The following is a 7,251-nucleotide window of genomic DNA, read 5'->3' as shown; positions in this document are numbered from 1 at the left end:
GAGAGCAAATGTTTAGCCCATTTATTAAACCAAAATTTTCAAGCCTAATAGCACACAGCACACAAGAAATAATCACACTAATTACAAATAATTATTGCAAGTTCTCTTTCTCTCTCCCTCTTTTTTTTAAAGGTCTGGGCTCCTGGGGGCTTGTGGCTGCTTCCTGTTTTGCGTCTCTCTTCTGCTCAGGCCTGTGGCACCGGCAGGATGGGCAAGTGTCGCGGTCTTCATGCTGCCAGGAAGCTCCGTAGCCACTGATAGGACCAGAAGTGGCACGGTAAACAGTACAAGAAAGCCCATCGGGGCACAGCCCTGAAGCCCAACCCTTTTGGAAGGGCTTCTCATGCCAAGGGAATTGTGCTTGAAAAAGTAGGGGTTGAAGCTAAACAGCCAAATTCTGGCATCAGGAAGCCAGGGTTCAGCTAATCAAGAACGGCAAAAAATCACAACCTTTGTACCCAAGGATGGTTGTTTGCATTTTATTGAGGAAAATGGTGAAGTTCCAGTTGCTGGATTTGGTTGCAGAGGTCCTGCTGCTGGTGACCTTCCTGAAGTCCACTTTAAGGCTGTCAAAGTAGCCAGTGTCTCTCTTTTGGCCCTATACAAAGGCAAGAAGGAAAGATCAAGGTCATAAGTTTTGATGGTGAAAGCACGATAGCAGTAAATTTTGATATGCCAAAAATAAATAAATAAAAATAATAATAAAAATGGTCTGGTTTGCTTTCTTCATGCAATCAGCTTAGTGTCTGTCCCATAGGCATATCAAGTTCGTGGAGTTTTAGAATTAAAATGGATCTTAGAAACCATCTAGTTATTTAGTTAAGCAGATACTCTAGTTCTCTCATTTTACAAATGAGTGAGTAACATATCCAAGGTCAAGTTATTGCAGGGACAAAACTAGACCAGTCTCTTGGTTTCTAGTTCATACCTTAAAATGTACATTTTCAAGTATGCAGTGTTCTACAAATATCAATTAGGACAAGTTTACTCACTATGTTGTTCAAGTTTACTATAGCCTTCCTGTCTACCTGCTCTATCAATTACTGAGAGAGCTGAAATCAGCAAATATAATTGTGGATCGGTCTGTTTTTTCAATGGACATTTAAAAATACTTCCTAATTCTGAATTTTCTCTCTTTTAGACTGACTTTCCATCCACCTGATCTAAACTGAAGCAGTTTTCTGCACGGACGGGAAGAGCAGAATGGAATAAATAAATAATACAGAGTTGTCCCCACATTCTGGCACTTCCTGGAAACAGAAGAGATTACAGTGAGATGTGGAAGATTCCCCATGGAGCTAATAACCCCTGCGAGGGGCCCCAGCACGGTGCTCACGTGATCATCCACGGACACAGAATTTTCAAAAGTAAGATGTTCTAACCACAGTTGGTTCAGACAGCGGCCCCTTTCCACTGCAGCTTCCTGTCTGTCACCCCTCCTTCGTATGGAGGGCATTAGAGCGGCTGCAGGCAGTTACGGGTGCTGCTGAGGGGGTGGGGAATGCATCAGCGGCAATGTTGCAAGTTGTTTTGCAAAGTTTCATTAAAACACGTGAGAAGCGACAGGTAGCATTTGATTTGTCATTTATTTTTTTAAAGAACTGAAAGAAATTTTTTCCCGACATTACTGACGGATAATTGACAAAGCTATATACATTTAAGGTGTGTGACATGATGATGTAATATACATATCTATTGTGAAATGATTATCACAATAAAGTTAGCTAACATACCCATCACCTCACATAGTTGCCATTGTAAAAGAAAAATCAGATAAAAAATTGGTGGACTGTGACACAAAAGTGGTTACTATGAAGAATGAAACCGAGAGAAATTAGTCTGACGTCGGAAAGCAAATTTCAGACCAAAACTTTCAGATCATACCAAAAGCAGTAATTCATCAAGAGGAAGAGACAAATTTCAAATAGAAGTGATAAATTGGTTTTTGGATTGTTTGATGATCCCGTTAAGGATGAGAAGCAAAAATACATTTAGTTGGAGAAATATTTAGATATCTTGCTAATTTGACATGAGATGCTGCCATCTTAAAAAGGAACAGAAATCATACCACTACAAGGGGGGCATAGAGATAAACTAGTTAATAAGTGCTGTCAATTTCAAAGAGTATCCAGGATTATACATTGTACAAGAAAATTAGAAATGTCCTGAAATTTCGTGCATGAATCACAGAAATTTCCCCAAATTTGACCACCAAACTAAAACGCATACAACACTACAAATGGATTGTGAAGTTGAGGGAAATTCTTCTCAACTATCAACAATAAAAAAAAAAAAATCTGATGAACAATGAGCAAGGGAAATCTGAATTATCTTTCTATTCCCACCATAGAAAATATTACAAAATTTTTTTTTACAAAGAGATAAAGAATTTTTTAATGTAGGCGAAAAGGGTTAGGGAGGTGTATGAGATGCTAGTTAATAAAAAAATATTTTATTTTTCTGGATTGTGCGGTATTTGTGGTAGTTGTTAGCACTTTGAAATTTGTAATCTGTTGTCATTTCTTTTCTCATTCAAAAATAGATATTCTATTCCATATCTTATTTTGTATTTCTAATTTTGCATTCTTTCATCTTAAAGAGGGTCCCCCAAATTAGATAAGCTACAGGTCCCACAAAACCAGGACCTGGCCAGGATGTAAGTTAAAATAGCAAAGTATTTTCTTAATAAGAAGAAACAGGAGTATCTTTTTGCAGCCTTTGGGGGAGGGAGCACAAAATCAGAAGCTGACCAGTGTGGTCACGGGCTGTGGGTCGTACTAGGCCTTGACCAGCAGGGGGCAGTGAGGTAGAACAATTCCAAATAATAGTCTGCTGTTGCCATCAAAAATAAAAACAAAATAAAAGGTTATTTTTGCATACTGCCTGGTGCCAGATGCTTTACTTTGGTGCTTTGGAATATTTTATAGGAAAAATGTTTTAAGAAAGATATGAAGCATAAATATAGCTTCCCTAAACAGTTAAAATAAATCAAAGAGTCAGAAAACAGCATGTAAACACCCCTCCCTCCCCAGTATTATAATTATTTATTTGGTTATACTCTTATGAGCACTGTGTTTCAGAGTTTTACCACACCAAAGTGAGTTTTTCCTAAAGAGTGTCTTCTTCATCATTACCTTGCAGGAGAGTCCATTGTTTTTCTACTTAAGATCAGCCTCTGGACTTCCCTGGTGGTCCGTGGGTAAGACTCTGCGTTCTCAATGCAGGGTGTCTGGGTTCGATCTCTGGTCGGGGAACTAGATCCTGTATGCACGCAGCCACTAAGAGTCCTTATGCCACAACTAAGAAGTCCGCATGCTGCAACTAAAGATCCCACATGCCACAACTAAGACCTGGCACAGCCTAAATAAATAAATATCTTTTTTTAAAAAAAGGAACAGTCTCTTCTAATCTTGAAAAGCAAATATTAATTTGCAGTCTATTTCACGCAAAATTAAAAAGAATTTCATGTTGGTGAAGAACAGCCAAAGCAATCAGAGCAGCACCATGGGCTGGTGGCAGGTGGAAAGGTCATGGTTAGTTAAACCCCAGGGTCCTTTCCAACACTGATGCCCAAGAACCTTGGCATAGCTATTGACAATAACAGCTAATACCTCCACGGGGCTGGCTCTGTGCCAGGCATTGTTCCAAGTTCTTCACCTTGTCTTATTAACTCAAGTAACGCTCACAACTATCCACCACTATTGTAGCACTATTACTACTCCTGTTTTCAGATGAGGAAACTGGGCCACAGAGAGGTTAAACAGCTGACTAAGGTCACACAGCAAGTGACAGTGCTGGGCTTTGAGTCTCGGCAGCCTGGCTCAAGAATTGAGGCACTTGGCCACCTGCTACAGCCTTTTGCTACCAGTCCAGTCCTATCTTGATCCCTTCCGAAGAGAACATAAAGCGATCAGTAGGACATACCACAAGCACAGCAATATTGAAATACTCCGGTCTTTTAACAATGGTAGAAAGGATGCTGCTACTCAGTCAGATTCTCCCTCGCTCTGCTTTCATAGCCGCTGCCCCCATTCCTACCTCCTAACTTCCACCCTATGACACTTACCTTGTTCCTAAAATAAAGACTGATGACATTACTCTCGTACCTTAAGCTCTTTGGTAGCTTCCCACTAAGAACAGCATATGTTCCTTAGAATGTCACTTAGGGATGGCTGCGGTCCAGTCCCGACTGTGTCTAAGTTCCCCTCTGGCTACAGTGCCCACTCTGCTCCCTTGCTACACACTCTAGACTTCAGCCACCCATCTGGACAGGGCAAAGAACAGAAGTTTGTTAGGCAGACAGCCTGGGGGTCGATATGTAACTCTCCCACATCTAGCTATGTGACTTTAGAACTGTGATCTAACTCTCTGGTCCTCAGTGTCTTTATCTCCAAAATGGTTCTAATGATCCTTTTTCAACAAGGATGCCTATTTACTGAACAAACATTTAGATAGTATCTGTTGTGTACCTAAGGTTGAGCGGAGAACTCAGTAAATATTAGTTCTTTTTCTCTACACCTGCTTCCTCCTCACCTTTGTTAATGCAGCTCTTTCTACCTAAGCAGACCTGTCCGACCCCCTCCCCGAATCCTTCAAGGCCAGGTTCTGTGATGTCAGTGAAGGTTCAAAGGAAGGCCCAGCACACCTCCCTTGTGAGACGTGGACCAGTTATTTACAGTGTACTTTGTTAGCTTCTAATGGATTCTTTCCTCTTCCACACTAGGAGCTCTTCGAAAGTGGGAATGGTGTCTCATGTATCTTTACATCTTACGCATCTAAATATGTACATAAATACATTCAAGAGGGAAAAATTACAGTGTTATTTGTTGTTACTAAGATGTTATAACTCTTTTTTTTGGGGGGGGGGTACACCAGGTTCAATCATCTGTTTTTATACACATATCCCCGTATTCCCTCCCTTCCTTGACTCCCCCCACCTCGAGTCCCCCCCACCCTCCCCGCCCCAGTCCTCTAAGGCATCTTCCATCCTCGAGTTGGACTCCCTTTGTAAGATGTTATAACTCTTAACACGATTTTCTGGAAATTAATTACAGATATACTCTGTGTTGAAGTGTCCCCGGCATTTTCATTGCCTTTTATATTGTGCTGAATGACTTTTTTGCTTTGCTACAATAAAACCCAGTGAATTTGACACATGACGTGTTTGAGAAAATACACGGAAATGAACTATGTTTGGCTCTTCTAATATTTATATTAGGAAATGGTGATTAGTTAGCTAGAAAACAGCCTTTGTTAATGTTTGTGTATTATTTTGAATAAATAGTTTTGAATTAATGATGTTTAACCATGCTTGTCTCTGCTATTATTATATGCCTTTCTGTTACTTGTTTTTGTTTTGTTTTTGTCTGTCTCCCCACTAGAATACAAATGTTCAAAAAGGCAAGAATCTTGTCTATCTTGCTCACTGCTATGTCCCCAGAGTCTAAAACAGTGTTTAATAACATTTGTTGCTAGGTGATGAATAAATGAATGTATGCGATATTTTAACTTTTAATAGAATGTAAATTATTACAATGTAAAATATATGCACCAATATATTTAAGATATTGGTTCAATTATAACCTAGATGGTTCAATATTTGTAGATATCTCTGTATGTATGACCCACAGACACCTGAAGATCTCATGTCTCGCGTCTATTTGAGTTTCCAACACACATCCTACAGCCAAACATTTTCCACACTCCTTTGGACACAAACTCCACCCCCATTCCTTTCCTGTTTTGAAGACACCCTTGCTTCCTTCCTTACTTGGAAGCCTGGGACGTCTGATGTAACCTTCCCAACTTCCCTCTTGTCTATTTCAAAGTTGACTCCTCATTAATTTGACTCACGGTTCCCTTTCCATACCTCACACCGCTTCGCCTCCCTACATTTCCTCTTTTCCTAGAATTCTCTTTCCCACTCCACAGTCCTGAATCCTGCTCCTCCTTCACTGCCTACCACAGAAACCATTTTCTCCTTGAAGCCTTCTTCTCCAGCCAGAATTAACCCCTACCTCACCTGACCCTTCTCAGCACTTTACATGTGTCTCTTTTAAGACATCCTAACAAAAATAAGGCCAACTTTGTGCAAAGCGTTGCAGGTGTTCTGGAACCAGAACATGGTTCCAGCCCTTGAAGGAGTGTAGTTCAGTGGATGACGATGAAACAGTATTATCAAGAATGTTTTAGATCCCTTTTTAGAATACAAGCTACCTGAAGCAGGTCTTTGGTTTTCCCACCTTCATACGCCACAGAGCATCCCCTATGGTGCCACGCACTGGGTAAATGCATGTCTCTACGTTGTTTAAGAAAACGCTGCAAAAAAGTGCTTGCCTGCCCTTCATACAACATTGTCCAGAAAGGAAGTCCTCTACCATCATTCCCAAAATAAGATAAGTTTCCTTATGATCAGTCAGCAGATACAGATGAGAAAGCTGTGGCTAAAAAAAGAGGTTGTACCTTCTTGTTTTTTAAAATTAGCCTGCAGGAAATGGAGACTGGAGCAGCAAAGGGAAAAGAGGTAAAAGACGTCATAGTTAAGATGTGCTAAGATCAGGAGAACCCAGAGCAGGCAGACAGTCATTTTTCACGAGAGAGAGAGAGAGAGAGAGAGAGAGAGAGAATATGAATGAGAGAGAGAGGAGTGGGAGAAGAAAAGGAGAGGAGGGGAGAGGAGTTGAAACACCTTTCTGTTAGAAGCAAACTAGAAGTTTTGTTTTGTTTTAAATAAGCAATATAAATGGATTTTTAATGCTTTCTTAATATATGCCATGGTGTGGACGAATCTTGAAAACATTATACTATGTGAAAGAATCTCGTCACAAAAGGCCATGTATTATATGATTCTATTTATATGGAGTGGTAAATATTTATATGAACAGATAAATCTACAGAGGGAGAAAGTGGATTTGTGATTGCCAGGCACTGGGGACAAGGCAATGGGAGTGACTGCTAATGGATTATAGGGTTTCCTTTTGGGGTGATGTAAAAGTTGTGGAATGTTGATGGTTGGACTATTTGGTGAACATGCTCTAATTGTATGTTGTGAAAAAGAAAAATTCTGTACATTTTAGGAAGGAGAGGCTATCTCTTTTTTATTGAAGTATAGTTGACTGAAAATATTGTTAGTTTCGGGTGTACAGCAAGATGATTCAGTTATACATGTATATGTATATATCTATATTCTTTTTTTGAATTCTTCTCAATTATATTTTCTTACGAGATATTGAATATCGGTCCCTGTGCTAT

At 39.9% G+C, this 7,251-nt stretch overlaps 1 pseudogene; it reads left to right on the top strand.

The window, feature by feature from the left end:
* Window positions 1-207: 207 nt before the first annotated feature.
* On the top strand, window positions 208-634 carry LOC130848102 (40S ribosomal protein S23-like; annotated as a pseudogene).
* The last annotated feature ends 6,617 nt before the right edge of the window (window positions 635-7,251 follow it).

The sequence above is a fragment of the Hippopotamus amphibius genome, chromosome 3 (genome assembly GCF_030028045.1).
Source record: "Hippopotamus amphibius kiboko isolate mHipAmp2 chromosome 3, mHipAmp2.hap2, whole genome shotgun sequence".
NCBI classification, from domain to species: Eukaryota; Metazoa; Chordata; class Mammalia; order Artiodactyla; family Hippopotamidae; genus Hippopotamus; species Hippopotamus amphibius.
This window is presented reverse-complemented; position numbering and strand designations above follow the sequence as displayed.